At 48.2% G+C, this 5,447-nt stretch overlaps 1 pseudogene; it reads left to right on the top strand.

The window, feature by feature from the left end:
- Positions 1–3,034: 3,034 nt before the first annotated feature.
- Positions 3,035–5,232, top strand: LOC102452841 (SCAN domain-containing protein 3-like; annotated as a pseudogene).
- The last annotated feature ends 215 nt before the right edge of the window (positions 5,233–5,447 follow it).

The following is a 5,447-nucleotide window of genomic DNA, read 5'->3' as shown; positions in this document are numbered from 1 at the left end:
ACTCAAATCCCTCATTCCCACCCCAGAGCCCACACATCCTGTCTCAACCCAGGGAGAGTGAGTAAGGGCTGAGGGCAGCAAATGATGGAGGGGAGGGAAACAGAGCGGGTGGGGCCTCTAGAAAGGGGTGAGATGTTGGGGCTTGCCCTGACATTTAAAAAGTGATCTTGGATGTAAAAAGATTGGAGTCCCTACCAATATATATATCTATATCTCAGGGGTCGACAAATTATGGAAAACCCTACTCGCCAGACAAAAAAGGGACTCGCCACCCTCCCCCACAAAAAGTGTTTTTTTAATGGCATAAATTCCTAATAAGGATAAGAACAGTAATTATTAATAAGTTATTAATAAATATCACCCAGGTTATTAATAAATATCTTATAAACCTCTACCTTTTCTCTCTGCTGCCATGTCTCCTCCCCTTGCTCCATCAGCGCCCCTGGTGCCTGCTGCCCCCCAACCCCTCACCCTCTGCTGTCCTGACTCCTGCCCTTCTCACTGCCCTCAGCCTTCTTGAGACCTGCCCCCCTCCGCCAACCCTTCTCTCCGCCCTGTGCCCGCTCCTCCAGTAGCCCCACTCTGATTGTGTGAGCTACCTCTCCTCATCCCCTCTCCTAACACCTCCCTGTACACACCTGCCCTGCCTCTCTCCTCTGGTGCTGGTCCCTCCCCTGCAGGTGTCTGCCCTTCTGCTTCACCCCCAGAATCCCCTGGCACCTGCACCCTCCTGGTGCCTCCCCCTTCCCTCACTGCCTCTGCCACCTTTGCTCTCTTTTTCCCTGATGCCCACCCCCTCACCACCCTCTGCCCCCGTTCCCCTCAGGCCCCTGTGCCCTCACAGATGCCTTGTTCCATCCCCGCCTTCCTCATGCCCACCCCTTCTTTCAAGCCTTCTCCCAGCACCTCCTCCTTCCCCTCTAGCCCCCAGTGCCCGTACCCTCTCCTCTCCCAGCATCACCCTGTCCCCCCTCCCACTAACACCTCCCCTCCTGGCCTTTTCCTCATTGTCTGCACTTGGCCCCCTGGCATTTGTCTCTCCTGCACCCCGTCCCTTGGTACCTTCCCCTTTCTTCTTCTTCTCCTGACCTCCTCCCCTCAGCACAAGCCCCTTCCCCATATTTTTCCCCTCCCCTCCCTACAGCCCAGCCCAGCCCCTTCCCCTCCCCATGGGCCAGCTCTAGGTTTTTTGCTGCCCCAAGCAAAACATTTCCCCCTCCCCCTTTTTTTGTTGTCTTTTACAAGCTTGCATTTTGCAATGGGTTTTTTTGTTTGTTTGTTTGTTTTCATTTTTTGTCCCGGCATTTTAGCCCTATAAATAGCAAACAGCATTTTCATTCGTTTTCCATAAAGGCAAAGGCGTTTCAAGTGAACTCCCCTTTTCACTCGCTACTGGGTCACAGCAGCCTTTTCCCTGCCCTGTCCAGCCCCTCCCTATGGGCAAGCACCCTTCACTCCCGACCCACAGGGGGAGCAGGGTGCAGGGACAGCACAGAGCCAGAGGGGTGCAGGGAACAGTGGGGGAATACAGGGGTGGCGCGGGGAATGGGAGGCACAGAGCCAGAGGGATGAAGGGATCGGGGGTAGCAGGGTGCAGTGGAGGCACGGGGAATGGGACATGGGGAACGGGAGGGGCAGAGGGATTGGGGTCTAGGGGCAGTGCAGGGAATGGGCAGCACAAAGCTGGGGGAGCAGGGATCAGGGGGAGCAGAGTGCAGGGTGTAAGGGTGGTGCAGAGCCAAAGGGTCGCAGGGAAGAGGAGAGCAGGGGGTCCGGGGTGCGGGGGAGGCGTGTGGAACGGGTGGCACGGAGACAAAGGGGGGCTGGGGCCGTGGCAAGACTGGAGCCAGCGGGGCTGGCCCTGGCTGTGCCGCGCGCCGCAGCCCGCTCCCAGGGACACGCAGCCAGAGCTGAGCTGCCATGGCCCTTTAAAATCAGCAGGGCCAGGTCACGCCAGCGTCCTGGTGTCCCGCCCTGCCTCCTCGCGCCGGAGCTGCACGCAGGCAGCCTGGTGGGAAGAATCGCCGCACTTCCCCCTTCCCAGCGGCACTGTGCTCCTCCGCCGGCCGGAGGATCGGATGGGGCCACGCCACCTGTAGTGTGAGCTACACTCGCCAGCTGGAAAAATCTACTCGCCACAGGCGAGCAGGTGAGTGCATTTGTCGAGCCCTGCATATATATATTGCCTTTCGAAGCGTAGGGGTACCGGTTTGGTTGGCAGGGAGGCCAAAGAACGATGTAGAAGGCAATGGAAATTTTTCAAACTTTCTAGCACTCTTGCAGGAGTGTTTGGGACTGTTCTATCATGGGAGTAGGTAGCTGGTCTTGCGCGGTTACTGGTGGTGGGGTATATATAAGGCAGCACGCGTCCATACATAATAGTAGTAGTAAATAAACACTTGTAATAACTTATCAAAGTAACTTGTGTCCATTAAATGTATTCTAATTGGAAAAATTATTTTTATATATTTTTTTAATTAATATATTATGGCTGCGATTAAGAAAAGGTAGTACAGTAAACTTCCGATAATCCGGGACCTTTGGGACCTTTGGTGCCAGACTATCGGATATGCCAGAGTACCAGGAGGTACTATAAGAGGGCATACTCCCAACCCAATCCCACCCCCCACCTTATGCTTGGTTCCTGGAGCCACCAGTACAGCCGCGCGTCTCCCTGCTGGAGCTGGGACACATGCACTGAGCGGCTAGCTTCTCAATGAGCTGTCCGGGACACCATGCGCAACCCAATCCCCCTTCCCTCCCCTCCCCTCCCCTCCCCTTTCCTTCTCCAGAGCCAAACACCTCCCCGCCCTTCTGTCACCCAATCCTCCTTCTCCCCCAACCTTATGTCCGGATCCCAAAGCAGCTGCCTGTGCTCAGCAGCCGGCTGCTAGCACGTGTAAGCTGGATGATGTGTGCGCTGGGGACCATGAGTGGAACGGCGCGGGTCACAGCGGCCTGGCCGTGAGAACAGCTGACCTGAGCAGTTCCAGGTTCCAGTTGATGCCGGGCTGGACAACTGGATGCTTGACGAATGGAGTTTTACTGTACAATAAAGCCATCCATTAAGTATGGCTTCACCGTCATGGAAAAAAATGGGATTGATCATCCTCAATGCGTAGTATGCCACACAGTTCTTAGCAATGACGCCTTGAGACCTAGTCATCTTGAGCGACACTTGATGAAGAACCACTGCGCTTTGACAGAGAAACCAGAAGAGTTTTTTGCTGATAAACTTCAAAATTTGAAATGCAAGAAGCTGGACACTACTGGAGCTTTTCATCAAGTGTCGGCCAAAGTGGTAGAAGCATCTTATGAACTGTCATTGCTCATCGCTAAAGCCAAGAAAGCGCACATAATCAGAGAAACTCTTATGAAGCCTTGCTTGTTGAAAGCAGTTGATATGGTACTTGGTGTCGAAAGCAAGAAAAAACTGTTGGAAATTTTTCTTTCTGACAATTCCATGAAATGTCACATCAATGAGTTGGTGAAAGATCTTAAACTTCAAATTGTGGAGGCAGTGTTGGCTTCTCCTTTTTTTGCAATTCAGTGCGACAATACCACTGATGTAGCACAATACTGTCAGTTGCTTGTCTACGTTCAATTCATTAACAATGAAACTGTGAAGGAAGAACTGCTTTTTCGAAGAAATTGATGACCACATCAAAGGCTTTTGATATTATGAAAATGATTTCCAACTTTTTTGAAGAAAATAGACTTTCATGGGAGAACTGGCTGGGGTATGCACAGATGGTTTCCAGCAAAAGCTTGGCTCTTGCTCTGGATTTGTGACGTTGGTGAAAGAAAAAAAATCCAGCCGTAACCACAATTCAGTGCGTCATACACAGACAAGCATTGGCCACTAAAACCCTTCCAGTATGTCTAGACTACATGCCTCTGCTGACATAGTCAATGAAACAGGGATTTAAATATCCCCAGCTTCATTAAAATAAAAATGGCCACCGCGCTGTGACAACTCAGCTGATCGTCGGCAAAGGGCATGAGTCAAGACGTGGCTTGGTCGACAAGGAACACCTTTGTTGACCGCTCCCTTATGCCTCGTGAAATGAGGTTTACAGGAGCGGTCGACAAAGGCTTCCCTTGTCAACTGATCCGCGTCTTGACTCGTGCGCTGTGCCGATGATCAGCTGAGCCGGCACAGCGCAGCAGCCATTTTTATTTTAATGAAGCCGGGGATATTTAAATCCCCGCTTCATTGACTATGTCAGGTAGCCTATTTTACATGCCTCTGTAAGCAGAGGCATGTAGTCTAGACATACCCTTCCAGATGACCCATGTGACTCACTGAATTTGGCCATCAAAGTTGTCAATTTTGTGAAGAACAGTGCTTTAAATATGAGACTTTTTGATGCTCTTTGCACGGATTTGGGAGCAGATCATAAAAGTCATTTGTTTCACATGGAAGTACGATGGCTTTCCAAAGGTAACATGCTTTCGAGATTATTCGAACTAAAGGACGAAGTGGAAATTTTCCTCAAGCAACAGAAAAAAGAAGAGTTATATCATGCATTTACGGACCAAATGTTTCAACTTTCACTGGCATACCTGGTGAACATTTTTTAATCTTTGAACAACCTCAATTTGAATCTGCAAGGAAACAACGCTGCAAACATTATAGCGTACTATGATGCCATCAAAGCATTTACGGAAAAAATCCAGCTTTGGAAACGTCAAACAAAAGCTCAGACACCTAACTTTTTGTCTTTTCTGACATTTTCATCACTCACTGAAAATGAAGGTTTCCAAGAAGTTTGTAAAGAGGATGTAAAGAACAAAATTGTGTTTCATCTGGACTGCCTTGCTGACGAATTCATGCGCTATTTTACAGACAACGTTTCTGGCAACCCCATTCATAAATTAGTACACAATCCATTCAACATTGATGTTGATTCATTGCCAGAAGTATTTCAAGAACAAGCACTCAGAATAAAATATTATTCATGTGAGAAAGATCATTTCAAAAACACAAGCTTGGAGGAATTTTGGATAAAATATTTTCCAATGTACTCAAAAGTTGGCGAAGAAGCACTACGTATTATTCCATTTTTGTCAACGTACCTCTGTGAAAAAAGCTTTTCAAGTTCAGTCACATTAAAAACAAAACAAAGAAATCGACTGGATGTCGAAAATTATTTGCGTTACACACTTTCATCTTTCAAACCTAGGATTTCCCAAATCGTGAAGAAAATGCAGCAGCATCTTTCACATTAAATTCAATTTGTTTCTGCTATTTCATATGTTAAATTACATTTTTATTAAAGTTTTGTGCCAAGAAAAACTATTTGTGCATATTTTTAATTTAAAATAATTTTTATACCAAGTTTTTGTGTTTATTTTTAATTTTAAATTACAAATTGAATTTTTTGTTAAAAGGGAGGTTGGATGATGGCAAAGAAGAGGTGGGGGGCATGAGAGTTTCTCAAAAA

Source organism: Pelodiscus sinensis, chromosome 28, assembly GCF_049634645.1.
Source record: "Pelodiscus sinensis isolate JC-2024 chromosome 28, ASM4963464v1, whole genome shotgun sequence".
Lineage (NCBI taxonomy): Eukaryota > Metazoa > Chordata > Testudines > Trionychidae > Pelodiscus > Pelodiscus sinensis.
Note: the sequence above shows the minus strand (reverse complement) of the source record. Positions and strands in the feature narration are given on the sequence as shown.